Source organism: Anopheles ziemanni, chromosome 3 (genome assembly GCF_943734765.1).
Source record: "Anopheles ziemanni chromosome 3, idAnoZiCoDA_A2_x.2, whole genome shotgun sequence".
NCBI lineage: Eukaryota > Metazoa > Arthropoda > Insecta > Diptera > Culicidae > Anopheles > Anopheles ziemanni.
Window position 1 is genome coordinate 6240959 of NC_080706.1, and position 21237 is coordinate 6262195.

Sequence of the window (21237 nt, forward strand, 5' to 3'; positions counted from 1 at the left end):
CTTTTTCAACCAACTGCTCCGGTTAACCGGTCCAACGTTAGCATGGAAATATTCATATGGATTAAACAGACCCTGGATCTGATGTTTGGGGGGAGTGCTTGGTTCTCATGAAAGTTTAAATTTCACCTTGCCACAAGAAAAATACTTTCACGAAAATAAGGAAATGAAGAAAGGCCACTTGTAGTCAGCAAATTCGTCTTATCCGAATTAGTTTATTAAAACACCAAACCACGGCAAGCGCAACGAGCAACCACACAAAGGGAGCTTGTCAATACTCGTTCCACACGAAAATCCATTTTCATGCATTGCAAGTGTCCTTGCAAGCGGAAAATGGTCGAATCAAAACCAGCAACGTGCCCGGCTCACACTTGAACGCCCCTAAACGATGAGGGGTGCGGTGGCAGCAGTGGAGAAACTTTCTTTTAAATTGAACTTTACCTCCGCAACGGCCAGCAGGTTGAGTGATTGGTACGGGTCGAGAACAGAGGAAGACACCGTTTTATGGATATGGAAAAGTTTTTCCTCGTCGCTGTTGGGTGTTTATTTCGAAGCCCATCATCAACCGTCCATTGCACGAGACGAGTCTATTGTTCTGCTACTGTTGAGAAAAAAATGGGCGTCAAAGAAAAACTTTGACTTTTCACTTTACGCTATGCCTTCGCTGAAACATTTAAACCACGTAGTTTTTTGTTAAAACTTTTTGATAATTTGACGCATTTCTACAGCTATTGTGCAACTATTGGCTGAGGCGTCTTCATTTGACCAGTATCTGGTCGATACAATCAACTGAATGGTAACAATACTCTTCACTACTACAAGAAATTCAAATCTGAAAGTAATTTATGTTGCACGTCATATAACAAAAAAACAATCGATGTCCCGAGTTCAAATCCCGGTTGAGCCCTCGTATATATAGCATCACAATTATGATACACACTGCTGAGTTTCACTTGATTGTTTCTGCTGGTCTGCCCTGCTGTCTATTGTTTCTATCGGCTCAATGGTCTAGGGGTATGATTCTCGCTTCGGGTGCGAGAGGTCCCGGGTTCAAATCCCGGTTGAGCCCACGTATTTTATAGCATCACAATTATGACACACACTATTGTGTTTCATTTGATTGTAGCTGCTGGTTTGCTCTGCTCTCTATTGTTTCTATCGGCTCAATGGTCTAGGGGTATGATTCTCGCTTCGGGTGCGAGAGGTCCCGGGTTCAAATCCCGGTTGAGCCCTCGTATTTTATAGCATCATAGAAATGGAATTCTCAACTATGTTTCACTTGATTGTTGCTATTGGTCTGCTCTGCTCTCTATTGTTTCTATCGGCTCAATGGTCTAGGGGTATGATTCTCGCTTTGGGTGCGAGAGGTCCCGGGTTCAAATCCCGGTTGAGCCCTCGTATTTTATAGCATCACAATTATGACACACACTATTGTGTTTCATTTGATTGTAGCTGCTGGTTTGCTCTGCTCTCTATTGTTTCTATCGGCTCAATGGTCTAGGGGTATGATTCTCGCTTCGGGTGCGAGAGGTCCCGGGTTCAAATCCCGGTTGAGCCCTCGTATTTTATAGCATCATAGAAATGGAATTCTCAACTATGTTTCACTTGATTGTTGCTATTGGTCTGCTCTGCTCTCTATTGTTTCTATCGGCTCAATGGTCTAGGGGTATGATTCTCGCTTTGGGTGCGAGAGGTCCCGGGTTCAAATCCCGGTTGAGCCCTCGTATTTTATAGCATCATAGAAATGGAATTCTCAACTATGTTTCACTTGATTGTTGCTGTTGGTCTGCTCTGCTCTCTATTGTATCTATCGGCTCAATGGTCTAGGGGTATGATTCTCGCTTCGGGTGTGAGAGGTCCCGGGTTCAAATCCCGGTTGAGCCCACGTATTTTATAGCATCACAATAATGAAATTCTCAAATATGTTCCACTTGATTGTTGCCGCTGACGTGCTTTGCTCTCTATTGTTTCTATCGGCTCAATGGTCTAGGGGTATGATTCTCGCTTCGGGTGCGAGAGGTCCCGGGTTCAAATCCCGGTTGAACCCTCGTATTTTATAGCATCATAGAAATGGAATTCTCAACTATGTTTCACTTGATTGTTGCTATTGGTCGCTCTGCTCTCTATTGTATCTATCGGCTCAATGGTCTAGGGGTATGATTCTCGCTTCGGGTGCGAGAGGTCCCGGGTTCAAATCCCGGTTGAGCCCACGTATTTTATAGCATCACAATAATGAAATTCTCAAATATGTTCCACTTGATTGTTGCCGCTGACGTGCTTTGCTCTCTATTGTTACTATCGGCTCAATGGTCTAGGGGTATGATTCTCGCTTTGGGTGCGAGAGGTCCCGGGTTCAAATCCCGGTTGAGCCCTCGTATTTTATAGCATCACAATTATGAAACACACTATTGTGTTTCATTTGATTGTAGCTGCTGGTTTGCTCTGCTCTCTATTGTATCTATCGGCTCAATGGTCTAGGGGTATGATTCTCGCTTCGGGTGCGAGAGGTCCCGGGTTCAAATCCCGGTTGAGCCCTCGTATTTTATAGCATCACAACAATGGAATTTTCTACTATGTTTCACTTGATTGTTGCTCTTGGTTTGCTCTGCTCTCTATTGTATCTATCGGCTCAATGGTCTAGGGGTATGATTCTCGCTTCGGGTGCGAGAGGTCCCGGGTTCAAATCCCGGTTGAACCCTCGTATTTTATAGCATCATAGAAATGGAATTCTCAACTATGTTTCACTTGATTGTTGCTGTTGGTCTGCTCTGCTCTCTATTGTATCTATCGGCTCAATGGTCTAGGGGTATGATTCTCGCTTCGGGTGTGAGAGGTCCCGGGTTCAAATCCCGGTTGAGCCCACGTATTTTATAGCATCACAATAATGAAATTCTCAAATATGTTCCACTTGATTGTTGCTATTGGTCGCTTTGCTCTCTATTGTTTCTATCGGCTCAATGGTCTAGGGGTATGATTCTCGCTTCGGGGGCGAGAGGTCCCGGGTTCAAATCCCGGTTGAACCCTCGTATTTTATAGCATCATAGAAATGGAATTCTCAACTATGTTTCACTTGATTGTTGCTGTTGGTCTGCTCTGCTCTCTATTGTATCTATCGGCTCAATGGTCTAGGGGTATGATTCTCGCTTCGGGTGTGAGAGGTCCCGGGTTCAAATCCCGGTTGAGCCCACGTATTTTATAGCATCACAATAATGAAATTCTCAAATATGTTCCACTTGATTGTTGCCGCTGACGTGCTTTGCTCTCTATTGTTTCTATCGGCTCAATGGTCTAGGGGTATGATTCTCGCTTCGGGTGCGAGAGGTCCCGGGTTCAAATCCCGGTTGAGCCCACGTATTTTATAGCATCACAATAATGAAATTCTCAAATATGTTCCACTTGATTGTTGCCGCTGACGTGCTTTGCTCTCTATTGTTACTATCGGCTCAATGGTCTAGGGGTATGATTCTCGCTTTGGGTGCGAGAGGTCCCGGGTTCAAATCCCGGTTGAGCCCTCGTATTTTATAGCATCACAATTATGAAACACACTATTGTGTTTCATTTGATTGTAGCTGCTGGTTTGCTCTGCTCTCTATTGTATCTATCGGCTCAATGGTCTAGGGGTATGATTCTCGCTTCGGGTGCGAGAGGTCCCGGGTTCAAATCCCGGTTGAGCCCTCGTATTTTATAGCATCACAACAATGGAATTTTCTACTATGTTTCACTTGATTGTTGCTCTTGGTTTGCTCTGCTCTCTATTGTATCTATCGGCTCAATGGTCTAGGGGTATGATTCTCGCTTCGGGTGCGAGAGGTCCCGGGTTCAAATCCCGGTTGAGCCCACGTATTTTATAGCATCACAATAATGAAATTCTCAAATATGTTCCACTTGATTGTTGCCGCTGACGTGCTTTGCTCTCTATTGTTACTATCGGCTCAATGGTCTAGGGGTATGATTCTCGCTTTGGGTGCGAGAGGTCCCGGGTTCAAATCCCGGTTGAGCCTTCGTATTTTATAGCATCACAACAATGGAATTTTCTACTATGTTTCACTTGATTGTAGCTGCTGGTCTGCTCTGCTCTCTATTGTTTCTATCGGCTCAATGGTCTAGGGGTATGATTCTCGCTTCGGGTGCGAGATGTCCCGGGTTCAAATCCCGGTTGAGCCCTCGTACTTTATAGCATCACAACAATTAAATTCACTACTGTGTTTCAGTCGCATTTTTATGTTAGTCTATTATCTCTATTACCTCAATGGTCTATTCGTAGCAGCAGAGAGGTGATGATGATGAACCTTTCTATCAACCTTCAAAAAAACATATGACGCTGATCACGGTCACTGACACGATAATTTTTGATGGTTTGTCTTAAATTTCACTTTTAATTCTATTAAATACTTGTTTTCTAAGACACTTTTAACAGCACTACAATTAACAGCTATTCATGAGGGAAATTATCCTATCCAAATATAAGATGCTCTTGCACTGCTCTTTTGCTAGCCTACAGTTCGTTTGCCCAGTCCTTTGACGGTCTATACCGCTGTGATTTTGATTGAAGCATTGACAATTTTCCCATTAAGATGCTTCTTGCCGATAAATTTCCAATTTTCCATCATCCTTCGCGGCGTTTTCGAATCGAAGAAGCGTTCTACTCTAATCTGCACGGTGCGCATGGCTCGGAATATTCAGCAGCTCCTAGCAGAGTGGAAAGACGATGTCACCCGATGGTTGTCCATCCTAAGTGGGTGATTAATTTGTCAAACGGTTTTTGAATAATGCGCCGGACACTCCCGCCAACAAAGAGCTCTCGTGTTTTCGAGTATTTGATTGTCGGTGGCCAATTTGAAGGTTTCAGATCCGGGTGACTTCGACTGACATAAGATGCTTTGTCCCTCTTCCTCCTATACAGCCCATTCGATAAAAGCTATAACCAATGAATAGTTCCCAGTTATTGTAGACCAGACTTAATACGAGTAGAATCTATGTTTGATTGACTGAAAGCCCCCAGGTCAGGTACTTCTGATTCAATAACACATTTCAATCGTATGCAAAACCTTTCAATCGTCGCAAAGGAGAGGATTGCAAAGATTCGAGTTTAGTCTCTTCTCCACTAACAAGTGGATGATCGCTCCTATGAAATGAAATGCTAGGAAGTGACTGTGGCACTTTGATTATCAAGCATGTTGTAAGTCATATTTCCCACGTACTACAATTATAATTTCATCTCATTAAATTGTTACAAGACAATTACCATGTACTTCTTCTTATAATAATTGAGTTTCTAGTATTACAGTTCATAAAAAAAACTGGTGAAAAACCACTTTTCCAACATCTTTTTTTTTTTTCATACAAACTTACAAACAATGCTAAATCATGATACCTTTCTTTACTTTCGACAACTGTTAGTGCCTTGATGCAGCTTTCCATTATCCCAGTGGAAGTAGAAATGAAAAAATCTTAGATTCTTCGATCCACACTGGTGTTCAATCCTTCATTTTTACAGTGCGCTTGCTTCCCTTACACTTTCGAAAACTTATTCCACAGGGTTTCGTTTAACTTCGCAGCAGAGGTTCAACTTCGGCAGCGAAATCTCTTTTCCTATTGCATGCCCGAGCTTCCATAGCTCGTCTTTTTGTGTTCCAGTAAACTCCGGTGGAAAGTCAATAACTCAAATTGACTTAAATTATGTGAACAAGATAAATATTCGATTCTCGTTCGGGCCATTTTTTCCTCCGAACCTTTTTCCAGTCATTCCTAGTATTCGTCTTCCAAACCAAAGTCATTCCCGGTGTGTGGTTTCCTTTGTGTGCGTTAGGAAGGGAATATGGGCAAGTAAATGTAAAAAAGTTCGTGTTACAATACGTCGAAGATTTTTTAATCGCAACGAATCTTTTTTGCTCATGTCAATGTATGTTTCTAAAGCAAGTAAAATAAGTAAAACTTTGCGTCTTTCCTGTGTTTTAGAGAACCGGTTCTTTGGGTTCGAGAAGGTACGTTGGGTAAAAACCGTTAATTTAAAATACTTCACAAGTAACACGAAACTATTATGAACTAAACAGCATAAAACTATGATTTCCGACACACGCGGTAGGTATTTCGGTTTTTAATATAAAAGCTTATGGTAGGAATCACTACCTCTAGCAGAACGCTGTACAAGCCACTTCTAAGGAACTTTTTCTCTAGGTCAAATTTTTGCTCAAAGTATCTGAACATTGAAGAACTTTTCATATTTTTTCTTCATCCAAAAAAACAAAGCACGATTCGGCGAGCTCCTTTCCCAGCGATAATCTGCAATGCAGTCGCTTTGCTTGGAGAAAAGCTTGACAAAACTTAAAACGGAACCAGTCGACACTGCGCGGCACAAAGAAAGTGTCGGAAACTTTACTAGACTAAAGCCGTCCAATAAGCCGAGTCTTGGGTGTGCCCGAACTAACTGCCAACCAACTTTAAGCAGTATCTAACTCGACTCTAGGATACTTGGCTAACGTATTGCGATCGAACTGGGCTGGCGCTAGGGAAATAGGTAAGCAAAGGCGTCCCTTCGGCGAACAACCGTTCCACGATCAAGTAGTTGTGCGTGCTGTGCCAAGCGGGAAAATTCAATTTATTCGCGTGCAAACTTTTTATCCCGCTTCCACGCGGCAAATTATTGACATTTGCCTCCCATTTTCGGCCCGCATGCTTTAATCCGGCTGGCGTCCTAGCGTCACGTATCTATCAAAAAACGTCTTCCCAATCCAATTCTCCCCTGCTCGCGCGGGAGATGCGCACCGTAGCTGTCAAATAAATAGCAAAGTCGTTCACTTTCTACACTTTCTTTCCTTCTCTCCCTTTCTCTCGTTCGTGCTCTGTCACCTTTTTTTTCAACCTTGTATTTTGACCATCCCTACCGTCCGCTTCTTTGACTTTCGATTGAGTCTTCCCTGGTGGTTGTTGTGAGGAACCCGCGTGCCAACCAGTAAGCGGGCGAACGTCAGTGAAGCGTAGCGAATAGCGAATAATCATATTGATCACCATAAATCATCGAGCAGCACGGCACGGAAGGCGCATTTTTATTTTGGCCCACCGGCAGACGATTTCATTACGTTTCTGCCCATTCCCGGCGCTCGTTCGTGAGGAGTGACGTCTAATAACAAAAACCGGCACGTGCGGCCCGAACGGAACGGACGGAGAAAAATGGTAGCGAGCGGCAGATAGAATCCTTCCGCAGGCATCTCACAACGTTCCATCGGCATCTCACATCGCGTTTTGTCTGTGTCCTTGCACCGCTCGAGCGGATAAGCATTTCTGAGGCGAAGGCGAAATGGAAAAAAATGTGAGCTACTTAATTATCATTTTTGCAACATGTTTCGACACTTTACGGTACCATCCGGTGCAGTGTCGCGAGGTTGGAGCATCCTTGTGCCCATGATTGGATTTATGTTACTCCACTTCTTCTCACTCAACTTTGGTTCCTTCTTTTGCGTCGCGCTCTGCCACGCAGATAATCCTACCGGCGAAAAGATGATCCCCCTTCCCAGCATCACAAAGCTTCGGTATACCGGTATACGTGTCAGTCACAGCTTTTCCCAAGCGAACTCGTACAGAGAAATTGAAGTGAAAGTATGGACGGGTTTTGTGGGCCTTCGATCGATCGAACCGACCAATTCGAACACGTGTATGCTCCCGAGCACGATGGAGGTTGCCGAAAATTTCGACAACGACTGTTCGCTTCCGGATCACTTCACCGAAACCGCGCGCGGAAACGGAAGCAAATGTAACGGTGGCCTAGAATGGGTGAGCATCCGGCAGTCCACCGGTCATTCTTATCACTCGCTTCCCGGGGGGCACTCGGCGCTGTTTGTGGATTGGCATCACGTTCGATTTCGTTCGTCCCCGTTTCCGTACCCGGGGTGCGGTAGTGATAATTTTGTTTGACGCCGTCCCACCGCACAGTGGGTAAGACCAGTGGAATAGAATGGATTTATTATTTCCACCAAGTGATATTCTCGTTCCTAGATTAGTATTTGGGAGATTTACGTCATAAGGAAAAAACTATAAATTTTCACCCATACCTAAAATGCTCTTATCGTACAATGAGATGAACTATTATATCGTTTCTTCCATAATTTTTGGTTCACCTAACTTCCACCTTTTCATCCACAGTGCCTTCAATTTGGAAACCTGCCAAAACCTGATCCACACAACTGGCCATCGAACTGCCGGAGGTGAAAAATAGCAGCGTGGACAAAAGAAACAACATTGTCAAGCGGTAGCGCTCAAATTGGAAATTTTACTCCATTCGCGGGAAATGTGAAGCATCAAATAAAATTAAGATGTAACATGAAGACCATCAACAACCGGTTCGCTTTTGGCTCGGCTCCTATGCCCCTTGTGGATAGCGGGTACGTGTTCGTGTGCACAACTTTCGAAAGTCCCCGCAAGTCCTGGCTGCGAGCGAGCATGCACATAATTTATTGTAAGTCCATAAATCAAATCTTGTTTCGATCATCTTCTGCTCGCCACCAAATCCCTTGCCACCCAGGCGAGGTGGAAACTCGCGATTTCTTGTACGAAATGATTTTGAAATTTATCATTTTTCATTTTCTCCTTCAAACTGTGGCGCAAATAACACAAGCTTCACACCAATCAATCTGTTACTTTACACCGTTACCTTGTTATGTGTGTCGGGTTGTTAGTTTTTTTTAACCATCCAAAATTATCCCAAAATTATGGGAACATTTAAGATCTCGAGCATTTTCATGATCATAGTTCTCAAAAATAACAAGGAGTAAGATTCTTTCCGTGTAAAATTCGGATCCGTTGTTCTTCAATTATAATAATAAATCGTAGAGAAATGGGTGAGATTGAGCTTATTCTCAAGCCTAATATATTCAACATATCTGCGTTTGAGTTTGCCCTACTGCTAGCGAACCCTTCAGGCAAATCCCCTAGAGCCAGTGATCAATACGTCGGATTTAGAAAATTGGTTATTCTAGGAGATTAATTTCAATATCCTAGCAGCAAGTTGAGCACAACGATCTCCAGCAATGCAAGACAAAGCAGCAAAGGGAATTCCTGGATGTGGTCGTACCATTTGCCAATTTCGAACCAGCATAACTGTACGCACCAACAAACGAACGTGCCTGTTACCCGAAAGTGCGTGCACGAATTCGAAAGTTCATGCTTCCTGTGGCTTTGCCCTCACCATGTTTACCCTCAGAAGAAAAGAGAGATAGGAACGGAGAGAGCGTGCATCCGTTTCCTTTTAAACCCACGACCTGCCAAGGGATGCCTGTGTCCTTCAGAGAAAGGGTTGTTCAAAGTTGTTTGAAGCTTCCTGGCAAGACTTCCCTTCGAAGTAGAGGATACCAAAAAAGGAGTTTCCGATTTGCGAGTCCAACGAGAAAACACGGATCGACAAAGAACGGAACTGCTACCATCGGTTCGGCTGCGGTTGTGGTTTCATCCCTCCGCCCCCAATCCACCTATCCTCGGTGCAGCAGAAATTTATCCACCCTTCTACGCTGGCCACCCACCCATTTCATATCCTGTTGCTTTTTACCAGGCGAAGACATTGTGGAAAGTAGTAAAACAGTGGAGGAGGAATGAAATATTGAATGGGGTGGAAAAACCGAAGACCGGATGGAGTATCTGGAATGGCTACGAATCCTAGAAGACTACCAGGAAAGCCTTCATACCACACACGATCGATCTGTTTCTAATCGATCTGAGGTTTTACATCTTCCACGCACAATTTTCAGCTCCCTGCAAGTATGATTTTTCGGAACGATTTACAATATTATTCGAATGCATTCTTTATGTTTTATATTCATAACGTTACCACTTATTGACGTATGTTTTTATTGTATTTTTTTCGTATGCAATACGGTTTAAATGGGGCATATGTCTGAACTAGTGCAAACGAACACAAATTATGTTTTCCGGGACTGGCTTCTTTTATACAAGGAAAGCATTAAACTTAACTTAACAGGATTGAAATCTTGGGCAATTCAAACATACTATCCAATCTTTTTCCCCTTTTTAAAGAAAACTTTACGTACTTGATACCATTAACACATTTTATTCTGAACATTCGGTTTTTGTTTCATTTCAATTTTTATATTCTTATACATGTACTTTAATTTTAAAACTTCTCAGTCCGAGACTATTTTTTAAATTTGATACCAAATCCCCGTTAACGAATTCATCCTGAAATATCCCATTTTAATCATTTTCCAATCCAAACATTCTAACTTGGCTCCATCGGCTAGAAGATTGGTTCAGGTGCACCGGCACCATACAGGCTGTACGGTGTTATTGAATTTAATCTTCTACTCGTCAATGATACTTGAAATAAATTAGCACAAGCAGCAGACGTCTGAACGCTTCCCAATTCCAACTCCCAAATCGAAATGTCCACCAACAACATACCAACGAGCGAGACGATCTAGAATCCGTCGCAGTAAATTGCCATTTCGCATACAAATGGGAGCGAGACGTCTTGGAATATTGCTCCATGTTCTTCTTAAGGATCGAAATTTCGACTTACCTTGCAAGAAGAAAGCTTTGAGCTCGTTAGGGGTGGATTAATCGATTTTGTTCTTGCCTTATTCCATCAATCTTGCCGAACATGGTAAGCGTGCTAATATAGATCAGACTCATTTTACATAATTCTTAGTAACGAACTTAATAGCGGTGTTTCAATTTATTTGCAAACGAAACGATTTAATCTACTCTGCCTAAAATATTGTTCTAGGGGCTAACAAAAATCATGTACTAAGCATTTTGTCATCTTTAATTTAATAAATAACCTTAATTGAAAGAACAAAATAGTTGTATCAAATTTGGATAATTATAGTTAATCTAGGTAAATATATATTTGATACACCTACAAAACACCTTTCTTTCAAATTCAATCAGACGATTATTATCGTTTTTGATTACCCTTCGCTGAGATGGTTAAGCATTTCTCAATTTTCAAAGAACACTCGAAACGTTAACTTCCCTTTTATCTTTTCCACTCACCTGGAACCAACACTGTCAACCCAAAGTCGTTTTCAAGAAAATACTTTTCCCTGACAACGATGGATTTTTTCTTTGAGTGCAATCGTGGCCCGTTATACGAGTTGATAATCAATACTAAAGACATTACAGGCCGGGAGGAAATGCTCGTTAGTCGGCCGGCATCGATTCCGTAGCCCACGCTGGGCCAGAATTCCAAAGTATGTCCTCACTCGAATTAAATTATTGTCGCTCATTTCATACAAACGAGCGGCTCAAACAAACTTTCAGCAACCAACACGTAACAAATGTGGGAGGAAAACAATCGAGAAAAAAGGGAAGCAGCGCTTAGATTCCTCGGCGAGAAGGAACGGCACGCGATCAAGATCCGAGCGAAAAGTAAACGAAAGCATGGCTTCAATCGGGGGTTGCTTTTCCGTTTCGCACAACCACCGGTACGGATAATCCTACCCATTCTCACCGAATTAGATGTGTTACGGCCAGACAGCGTGGGTGGAAAGTAACGAAGGGTGAGGACATTGTTTATGTATTCAAATCACGCTTCGAAGCAAGTCGCAACGGAAGGAAGTTCCACCAATGTACCGTTCTTGAGTAACACTGGCAGCCTTAAGCATCCTCGTCGAGTGTCTTAGGACCAAGGTACCTGCCGTTGACCCCGGTACGATCGGTCGGGCTTACTTTTTTCGATACGAAGTACATAAAACGAACAACAAATCCGAATGACCCTGAACATGTGCATCCACGTAAAATGTCTAGAGGGACAAACATTACAGGATGGCGATGAAGCAAAAAAGAAAACTCCACCAATCCGGGCCCCGGAAGCAGACATCGATCGCGGGACGTGTCCAATAAATCGTGCCGGTATGGGCACGCGACAACCGCAACAACTGTCAGCCGGAAGAGCAATGGTGATAGGAGTCATCTTTCGAGGGTAGTAAATCATTGGCTTGCGTTTCATAAATTATTAGCCGGTGGAAATTTATTGTGCCGTGGAAAAGCGGGACGTAAACAAAGCGCACAACGAATCGAACATTTACCAAAGGAATGGCCGGATGGTGGCGAGGTGTTAGAAATGGTGGAAATTATGTTTTAAAGTCAGAGGTTTTATTGTGGCGACGAAAGCCTGTTGTAATCAAATAAGTATTGGGCAGTGTAAAAGTGGTTAATAATTTGAGTTTAGTGCTCAAATTGCTCAAAAAGTTGTTTAGTGCTGTTTCTCAAGATCGTTCAAATGTTTTTGAGTTTGAGAATTTAAACGAAGTTAGACGGTGTGTTCAATAATTCATTGAGCAATAAATTTGCAAACAAAAACTATATTTGAAATGCTTCCAAATGGTCATCATGCATAAACTTTTTCAGCAAAAACCCGTTACTAAAGTACTTTACTAATTATAAAGTGCACGACTCAGCTAATTAGTAATTCACTTTTCCAACAATAAATCCAAACCTATGAAACAATAAAATTACTATGTATGAAATTATTGAAAAATCAAACCATGCTCCTTCGGTCCACTCGACATAATGTTTGCCTTATTTCCCGTACCACGTTCGTCTGACGGAACACGGTTTGATTCGTGAAGCAAAGCAGATAAACTTTTCTGTTTGGTCTCACCAGTGGTTTTAAAAGTACACGATGGGATTGAGATTCGGTTATTTTAGGTGTTCCGAAAATAGTTCATTTTTCCATGGAACAGCACCAAACATGAGCTAGCCGTCGTGCCGATTATGATTAAAGTAATGGAAGTACTAACTTATATCTATGTAAATTTTTACAATTTCAAACAATTCTCAGTCAAACACTTTTGACCGAAAAGTGCACTCTCCAGGGAATTTGTGCGCGATGCTAACCTAGTACATGCCAATTGCGGACGGCAGCAAACTATGCGCCAGCCAGCGCCGGGTCGAAGTGCATAGAAAAACTCGTCTTGAAAATTTTCAAATGATCATTAATTTGGAGTGCGAAAGTTTTCCTATTAAAATAGCGTTCCAGGTTCAACAGCCGGGGTCCGCCGATAGTTGAGCCAAACAACGGGGTTTAGTTTTCGCGAGTTTGGCGCTTCGCTGACAGTTGGTTTCCATCACCATCATCGTTCCAACATTTAACGATTTGTTTTTTCCTTTGCCGCGTCTATTCTACGGCTCACGAGCGAACCGGCCGACGAGTCATGCTAATGAAATAAACGATACTATCGGTACAGGAAAAATGTAAAGCTACTGCGAGCTTAGGCAAGAAAGATTTGCTAGCGAAAGTTACAACCACATCCGAGGAACCATCCGGAAACCAACCTCACCGGAAGGTAGAGATACAGTGACGTGCTAGGTCGCACCATAAATCTTACTTTCAGTCCCTGCCGAATCAAATGTCCACTCTCAGGGGAGCTCTAATTGGATTATCACATATTCACGAGCAACACCGAGACACCGGTGGTCCGAAATTACGCCAACAATTTCGTCACCCAACTTTATTTTTCGACGATGCTGCGTTCCCCGGAGGGCAAACACCAGCTTCCATATGGTGGTATTTATGCGTGAGCTAGCTTGCGCTCTCATCGCTCGCTCGCTTCGACAAGGATTCACCACCAACCCGGTACGGCACGGCAGTGTCCTAATGAAACGATTAATTGCGCCATCACTTTGGCTATCGCTTTAGGATGGCTTTTTGCCCGCGAGTGCCGAACCGAACGGACGGAAGAAAAATTCGTCACCCCGCACGGGAAGGGAGAAATGTAGCCGGAGAAAAACCGGAAAACATAGTCATGCTCCGGGTTGGTCCACCGGGAGTATGAACACATGAATGGGTCACATTTCAACGCGAGCTGCGGTTCGTGCAACAGCATCCCAGCCCTCGGAACGGTCAGCGACCGTGTCGGGACCACTTCGGAAATGTGACATCATGTGTCAGAGGCGTACATCTGGGCCAGTCATGTGTGAATTTATGGACGTTGTCCCCCGGGAGTGGGTGGATGATGCGAACCGGCTTCCCGGCTGCGGTGAAATTATCCTTTTTACTTACAGAATAAATTAACAGCCCGAGTGCACAAATGGGAGGGAAAAAAACCAGTGCACAACGCACACATACAGTATGATATTCTTGCAAATGATTCTTGCCTTCGGAACGGTCGGAAAAAAACCCCGGAGGGTGTGCATTTATATGACGATAATTCACATTCGTAAATTTGTGTAGTGTAGGGGCGGAAAAAATAAACGCAGGGAGGGCACGTTACTGAGGGAGAATTATGATATTAATTGACGAATTGTACTGATATGAACGAAAACAACTCATTTTTTAAATAAAATAATTAGCAAATTGATCAATTCTCAAAATTGTCTCTTCATGGTAAAATTTTCATTTCTTATGAATATCATAATTTAACACATACTAATTGAAATAATTTTTGAATGGCTTTTACATTTGTTGCTACTCTATAAAATTATACTTTAATTATTTTCGAATACGACAAGTCTGTGTGGATAGAAAAACGAGTGGAGATTGAAGAAAACATCACAACCCTCAAAGCGATGCATCCAGATTAGTGAAGATAAAATCGTTCGAAAAAAAGGTGCAGTATGACAGAACGAAATCAAACATAACGGAAGAAAGAACAAACGGTCATCATCGCTGCACACTTCTGGCAGCCGCCAAGTTATTCAAAAACGGACCGATTCATTTCAATAAGGACTCACAAAAGAAAAAGACCCATTGAGGACTCCTTTGGGAAAAAGTGCAACCATCGACGGCCGATCGCCGACTTGACTTCAACGAAACGCCACTCGAATGGCGCCCGACGTTGTTGTGACCAACGTGCACATTGGAACGGTGGACATTTTTGTCCACTTTGTTCTTCCACACAACTTCTTCAACCAATCTGTCCCGCGCCACTTCCGATCGCACTTGCTTCCGTCGATTGGTCAACAGTAAATCCTTTCCACTTCCGGTTTCTTTCGTTTCGCACGGTCAATACTTGTCCGATTGCCTTTTCGCATCCTTTGGCCAGACGGGGAATCATTTTACCGTCCCGGTCTCTTTTGGTGCTTTCAATCGTATAATTGCTTCTAATTAACAAGTTCACCGCTTTTCCTCGAACGAACGGGACGCTGGGAAAGGGTTGCAAAAACGCGTTGCAAAAGCCAAGTGGCCAATCGAAAGTCCAGCGCCATCCTTGAAACTCCTTCCGGTCCTCCTGCAAAGAAAGGGACCTGGCGCAAGTCACCCCTACCGGACAATCAACGCTTGACACTGGCAGCCGACAAGGGATCAAAGAAAAGGACACCGATCCCTTATTTCCACCGACAGCACAAAGCACTAATTATTCGCTATTCAGCTGGAAAATAAAATAAAGTTCCGTCCACTCGCTCCGTGGGCCGGGCGACCGAGCCGGGGAGCAAATTTACGCTACCGGTCCTCAAACCCAATTCATCTTCGTTCATTTAGCTGCCCCCTTTGTTTCGTCCATCCAACCCCCGCCTCTTTTGGGGACCCTTTCTATCGGGAAAGGTAAAGAAAAATGGCGAATATCACTCACCGGGAAAGAAGAGAGGCCGGGCGTTGCCCAGACCTGGAAGGGAATGGTCCACGAGCGAATGAATAATTTTGCAGTTTGTCCAGAATTTTATATGCAACTGCCAGCTTAAAGACGAGTGGCTCTTGGTCGGGACTATTAATGGGTGCTGTGCGTGAATTATGGCCCCATCTTCTTGTGAAGATATATATTTATGTGGCTCTGGAAACTTGGCACTAAATTCAGAAGGTGTGTAAATCATTTCAAACTATCGATGGATGTAAGTTAATGTATTGTAATTCTAGTGTTGATTGTAATTTTGAAATTTCTCTTTTTCATATCAATCTCAGGTGAATGGATACAGTTATGTCATGCGTTTTTCGTTTTACTTTTGAAATTAGCTCCTTTTCATTGCATCTCAGCGATGCATCTTTTTTCGATAATCCTTCGTAAACAAACAATACACAAGTATCCGAAACAATGTAAAAACGAATGGAGCATATCTTCATTCGAAAAATCTTTTAGACTTTACCACACAAAATACATTGAGATGAGGATTCTTTCGAAGCTTTCTAATTCGAAAGTTTGTTTGAGAAGGATTCTCACACAATTATAACATTATATAAAGAAGTGTTTCTTGGTAAATGAATGTCACACGCGGTAGTTTGAGTGGATAATGTTGAATGCTGAATACATTCCACATTCATTTCATTTGTACGAGTAGTTTCTCAATTATGGAGTGGATTAGACAGATACCGATCATTCCCCAACAGGGATGCATAAAACATACTCACGTTCTATTTCGAATTTCCTTTCGAAAATTGAAAACAATTTCTTTACCTCGTACTAACTAACACCGGCGATATTTGCGTGAAATCCATTTAACGCGTTCGTACATGATTCAGTGGTTGTTCAGTCGATTTTATCGTTCGGCATAAAAAATTGACATAACACCACGGCACAGCGAGCACAAAAAAGCACCTCCAGCGTGAGGCCAAGGCTCGACCGGTATGTTCCGAATGTTTTCGCGTGAAACTTTTTTCCTTGTTAAAAATGGCGTTGTGGCTTTGGAGGTTTTTTTTCTTTCCATCAGCTCTCTATTTCCCTCCTACCCCACGCGGGACAACAATAATAACGCGGCAGATAGATGGTGGCTGGTCATGTGAGAAAACCAAACCAACCCGGACGATGTCGAGATACAGGAAAATATGGCCACAGCAGAGCAAAAGAAAATGTTAGCGAAAAACAGTATTTTATGAATTTTAAATGATCAAAAAGCGTGAAATTGAATTTTGAATTTTTATGAAATATACACCCGGGATGAAACGGTGGAGAAAAAAAGCGGTTTCGAGCTCTCTCCCACTCCCAGAAGGGGAGGTTGGTATTGTGTCTGAGGAAGCTGTGCTGCCAGATGCCCTAACGTCCAATGTTGTTTTCAAAGTTTTAGAATGAGAATTATGGTGCTGTCGGTTCAACCCCTCAATGTTCGTTTCCGACAGGCCTGCTGAAGCGTTTATTAGCGTTTTGATGAAACAAGAGTTTAGCCATTCAAGTCGTAAAAAAAGAACCAAAGAAATGTGGCTTACATGATAAAATGTAAAAGCAGGGAATTCGATTGATACAGCAAAAACATGGTTATATGCTGCATTCCTTTTTTTATGGAATATCTAATAGAAATTCCATACCGATTGTTCACTAAATATCTATTTACATCCTCAGCTTATTGTGAGGATTCAAGCGATCATCTACAACTATAAATTGTAACTATCTTGACATTGTTGAAAGATAAAAACTTGTAATTCGAAGTAAACATTTTGTTCTTTATCAAGGAAAAGCTCAGACAACATGTACGGAAAAACAAAATTTAGTAATTTTGTGTTGCTTATTAAAATTTAATTGTATGTATTTCGATTTACCAGAGCAAAAAGTACCTTTGCGTGCGTTTTTTAAACGCACTTGAGGTAATTCAAAGTTTGCTAATTAAGGTTTGGTGCTCGTTCATGAGAGGGAGGCTTTTCACCAGGCTTTCGTAAAACTTTTTCGTATGCTCTCAGCTGTTTCCCACCAAGACGCGGCAAAAAAACCGTTGATTTTTTTTTTTTCACCATATTCACCAAACTGTTTCAATCAACAAAAGCATACAAATACTGCTTTAAATAATTTGATACGGTAAAAAACGGTTGATAACTTTAACATTACATTGCTCTGAATTATGGATGCAACGAAACTTGATTTAATACACGCCTCCAGGAAATAATGATATTAATTATGCCTGCTACGACAGTACCCGCTAACAGAATACTGACAATTCTCAAACCCGTAATTAACTGCTGCGAAGATGTCTTTGATTTTTTACCAACCAAACAGAAACAATGTTTATCTTTAACGCAACACTCCTTTTTATTGACTTTTTGGCTTATAAAAAGAATGGAAAATAACTTCGAATGCCCTTGGAAAACTATTTTCCCCACGACGATCACCCACGGGTACAAGAAAGTACGAAATTTTCTCTATTTTTCCTGCCGTAAATGAACTTCCATTATCGTGCAAACCGCTGAAGGCTGAAGAAACTCCAACATCTCTTGTCTCCCTGGCCCGAGGCGAACCCTGAAGCCAGTGGAAGATCATAGTACAAGAACCTGGCTCGTTTTCTTACTACCTCCCCCTCTCGTCCCCTTACTTTTGGTTCGGAAACTGCACTTTCCTCCCTAACGGCCATCACTTCCGCAAGCATTCCGGTTCTACTTCCACCCGTTTTGACCTCGCTAGCGGGGGAGAGGAGCGGGGGAAGGAAGTGAAAAAGTTAAAAGATTTTAATGCTAGTTTCATAGTTTCACTTCCTGCTACGAAATTCCGGTTTATGATGCTCGTTGAGGTTCCCTCGGGGATGGGGTAGGACGCCGGCAGCAACTAGCTCCATTCCCGGTGCTTATTCCCAGCCGGGCTAGGTCATGGTTTTGCCCGAGCTCGTTGCAAGCGAAATATGTACGAGAGTATTGGTGTGTGTACATTTTTTTATTATTGTACACGATGGAAAGGGGATGTAATTTATTTAAATTCGTAATGAGTTTCAAGTTAATTTATTATTTAAAAAGCAGAAAGTTTCCGGTGCTGGGTGCAAAGGCGAAAATTTTCCTATGAGTCCACACCTCGATGCGAACGGAAGTGCTTACGGTGGAAGAAAAGTACTGTTGAGCGACTGGGCCTTTCTCGTATGTCGATGAAGCACACAAGTACGAAAAGAGCAGTACAGTGTGGAAATAAACACTTTCAAAACATTTGTTTAAACGTACAATCGTGGTACAATAGGTTCAAATAGTCATATTGAGCTCTTTACTAGACTCTGTTTTATATTTTATACAATTATTTATCATGAAAATATCCATTTGAAACTATTTCAAACATCACTTATTCGTTTAAATAGTCTTGAAAATTGCCTTGACAACGCCGATGGAGACGCATGGTGGATGATGATTGAATACATTCAACTTCGAAAATGAGATAGCAAGCTGTCAGGGACAATGCAGGAACATTTTTTGCTTAAAAATTCATGCACAAATTGAGGCAGCATAATATCAGTGGTTTACTTGGGTCTAAAGGCATCCACATAAATTGACCCAGAAGCTACTGCATATGCACAAAGTAGGTCATTTTCTCGGAGAGATCACTTCATTTGATTCATTATCTTCGATGCTCAACTGATTGTGCCGCCAAAGGCATTTGGTTAATAGCACTATCATGCGACAGGTAGCTTGCGGTATGATAGTTATCTTAACACCTCGGGGAGGACGCTTATGCCGGTTGGTGCGTAATTTAGAATTCAATTTCATGCAACACTTGCTAACCGATAATGCTTGATTTAATTCACACTTCCTTGTGGAATCGTTGAAAGGCAAAATTGAAAGGATCAGGATAATTGCATCGATAAGCAGCCACCTTCAGCATGTGAGTGAAGTCAGGACACGATTTGATTGTCTCTCCATGAACACCCCATATGTTAATAATGTTTGAGTCAACCCATCTGTTTGGTTGGTTTCCTAGTTTTTTTTTAATATTATGAATTAGTTCAAACTCCCTAATGTTATTCTTTTAGCTCATTGACTGCCTTTATTTGATTAAAAAATAGCACTGCTAAGCACCTGAAAGGTGTCAAAACCGCACAATCGAACATCTTCAATCTTTGTCCTACCAGGGACGTGCCTCGTTACGGGTTACTCTTCGGCAAAACTTGTCACAACCCAACACGCAGAAAGGAACAACACACATGTCCTACCCCGTCCTCTTGCCGGGCGGACTAATGATGTAAACACGAGGTAGAAAAGTGCTGACAGTACGAAACTGGAAATGTTGAATGGGACCGTATAGCTCTTCTCGCACATGATTCGGCCACTGATACGCCAGCTTTCCGCCGCAGTGCTTACGATGGCGCGAAACACTTCCTCCCTACCGAGAACCGTCGCCTGTTGCAAGTAGCCGGAAAATTGAGGTTATTTGTCACGTAATTTGTCTCTCGTTGTGGTTTTTGGATGAAATCTTTCCCAGGAAGTTCGAGCAGTTCAACAGTGATGGAGACGGTTCTTAACAAAGAAAAACCACAAGCGAAGTAAGTTACCGTCGTACTGATAGATTGAGAGTGCTCTTCTCTTTCATGCAAAAAAAGCAATATTTTTGTAGTATTGCTGATTTGATTGGACAACGATAAGTCTATAATTGATTTATTTTTACATCAAAACTAACTCTGGAAAATAAGCCTAGCTTAGAATTAAATTTTGATGAAAAATTACGTTTTGCTTAGAAAACCTCAGACCAAAACTCCAACAAAATTTAGAAAAAACATCACCATATCGTCGAAGATTTATTCAAAATTTCCTATTCGCTTTAGTAATAACATGGATCATTTCTGTCCACAATTTCCTTTTACAATTTATTTGCAACGTTGTCTCATTTGCTTAGAAACGTGTATCACGTGGTATGCGTGGTTACTGACTTGAAAATTGTCGTCAACGACACACAGGCAAGCATACTGTTTCCATCAAACGCACTACGAGGTACCTGAGAGGTAACATCGGTAGAACCATCATTATGCGATCGGAATATGCACCTCCATAAAATAATCTTTCGGACAGAGTTCACTCCATAACAAGCCTTTGGTTTGTCGAATGACTTAAGCGTAACCAGGAGCGTATCTGTTTGCTGACATTAAGTGTAATTTTAATGACAGAACGCAACATACCCACTCACCGATAACGAACTTGATACTGGATGGTGAGCCTGGTCAACCATTCGTGGCGATAATAATGACGGAGTGAAATAAAAAATACATACTCCCATAGCAAATAACAAACGCTGGAATCGGCTGCTGGTACTCTAACTAGTGTTTGATATAGGTGACAACTATCAGCGTAGTTTAGTGTCTGCAACACTCATCGGTAAGTACTTTAGAAATCAATCTTTGTCCAAACGCCAGTTCAAGAGGATACGTTCCAGTTAACTCGTCGGCAAACCACAGACTCCAATCAGTTCCAGATGTAGGTGCCCGTCCCAATTAACAGGCAAATCTTCGCAACGCTGCACCTGTAAGCTGTCGGTCCGGGAAAGGACCATCGTTTGCGCGCCGTTAGACCAGACGTGCCGGTACCAGGGATAATATCCCCGGTGCCTTGCGGGGCCACCTTGTCGTGAGATGAAAGGATCCTCTCCGTAGACACGTAGAGCGTCTAACGCTCCGTGTCGGGCCTGTACC

At 42.4% G+C, this 21237-nt stretch overlaps 18 non-coding genes across 18 annotated transcripts; all 18 read left to right on the top strand.

Annotated features, from left to right (window-relative positions):
- Window positions 1–994: 994 nt before the first annotated feature.
- Trnap-cgg (transfer RNA proline (anticodon CGG)) lies at window positions 995–1066 on the top strand. Its single transcript has one exon. It is a non-coding gene; the product is annotated as a tRNA-Pro (tRNA).
- A 91-nt stretch (window positions 1067–1157) lies between these two features.
- On the top strand, window positions 1158–1229 carry Trnap-cgg (transfer RNA proline (anticodon CGG)). Its single transcript has one exon. It is a non-coding gene; the product is annotated as a tRNA-Pro (tRNA).
- Window positions 1230–1320: 91 nt separating this feature from the next.
- Window positions 1321–1392, top strand: Trnap-ugg (transfer RNA proline (anticodon UGG)). The gene has a single exon. It is a non-coding gene; the product is annotated as a tRNA-Pro (tRNA).
- A 91-nt stretch (window positions 1393–1483) lies between these two features.
- On the top strand, window positions 1484–1555 carry Trnap-cgg (transfer RNA proline (anticodon CGG)). The gene has a single exon. It is a non-coding gene; the product is annotated as a tRNA-Pro (tRNA).
- Window positions 1556–1646: 91 nt separating this feature from the next.
- Trnap-ugg (transfer RNA proline (anticodon UGG)) lies at window positions 1647–1718 on the top strand. Its single transcript has one exon. It is a non-coding gene; the product is annotated as a tRNA-Pro (tRNA).
- Window positions 1719–1809: 91 nt separating this feature from the next.
- On the top strand, window positions 1810–1881 carry Trnap-cgg (transfer RNA proline (anticodon CGG)). Its single transcript has one exon. It is a non-coding gene; the product is annotated as a tRNA-Pro (tRNA).
- A 253-nt stretch (window positions 1882–2134) lies between these two features.
- On the top strand, window positions 2135–2206 carry Trnap-cgg (transfer RNA proline (anticodon CGG)). Its single transcript has one exon. It is a non-coding gene; the product is annotated as a tRNA-Pro (tRNA).
- A 91-nt stretch (window positions 2207–2297) lies between these two features.
- On the top strand, window positions 2298–2369 carry Trnap-ugg (transfer RNA proline (anticodon UGG)). The gene has a single exon. It is a non-coding gene; the product is annotated as a tRNA-Pro (tRNA).
- A 91-nt stretch (window positions 2370–2460) lies between these two features.
- On the top strand, window positions 2461–2532 carry Trnap-cgg (transfer RNA proline (anticodon CGG)). The gene has a single exon. It is a non-coding gene; the product is annotated as a tRNA-Pro (tRNA).
- Window positions 2533–2623: 91 nt separating this feature from the next.
- On the top strand, window positions 2624–2695 carry Trnap-cgg (transfer RNA proline (anticodon CGG)). The gene has a single exon. It is a non-coding gene; the product is annotated as a tRNA-Pro (tRNA).
- A 91-nt stretch (window positions 2696–2786) lies between these two features.
- Trnap-cgg (transfer RNA proline (anticodon CGG)) lies at window positions 2787–2858 on the top strand. Its single transcript has one exon. It is a non-coding gene; the product is annotated as a tRNA-Pro (tRNA).
- A 253-nt stretch (window positions 2859–3111) lies between these two features.
- Window positions 3112–3183, top strand: Trnap-cgg (transfer RNA proline (anticodon CGG)). The gene has a single exon. It is a non-coding gene; the product is annotated as a tRNA-Pro (tRNA).
- Window positions 3184–3274: 91 nt separating this feature from the next.
- Window positions 3275–3346, top strand: Trnap-cgg (transfer RNA proline (anticodon CGG)). The gene has a single exon. It is a non-coding gene; the product is annotated as a tRNA-Pro (tRNA).
- A 91-nt stretch (window positions 3347–3437) lies between these two features.
- Window positions 3438–3509, top strand: Trnap-ugg (transfer RNA proline (anticodon UGG)). Its single transcript has one exon. It is a non-coding gene; the product is annotated as a tRNA-Pro (tRNA).
- Window positions 3510–3600: 91 nt separating this feature from the next.
- On the top strand, window positions 3601–3672 carry Trnap-cgg (transfer RNA proline (anticodon CGG)). Its single transcript has one exon. It is a non-coding gene; the product is annotated as a tRNA-Pro (tRNA).
- Window positions 3673–3763: 91 nt separating this feature from the next.
- On the top strand, window positions 3764–3835 carry Trnap-cgg (transfer RNA proline (anticodon CGG)). Its single transcript has one exon. It is a non-coding gene; the product is annotated as a tRNA-Pro (tRNA).
- Window positions 3836–3926: 91 nt separating this feature from the next.
- Trnap-ugg (transfer RNA proline (anticodon UGG)) lies at window positions 3927–3998 on the top strand. Its single transcript has one exon. It is a non-coding gene; the product is annotated as a tRNA-Pro (tRNA).
- Window positions 3999–4089: 91 nt separating this feature from the next.
- Trnap-cgg (transfer RNA proline (anticodon CGG)) lies at window positions 4090–4161 on the top strand. The gene has a single exon. It is a non-coding gene; the product is annotated as a tRNA-Pro (tRNA).
- Window positions 4162–21237: the final 17076 nt, after the last annotated feature.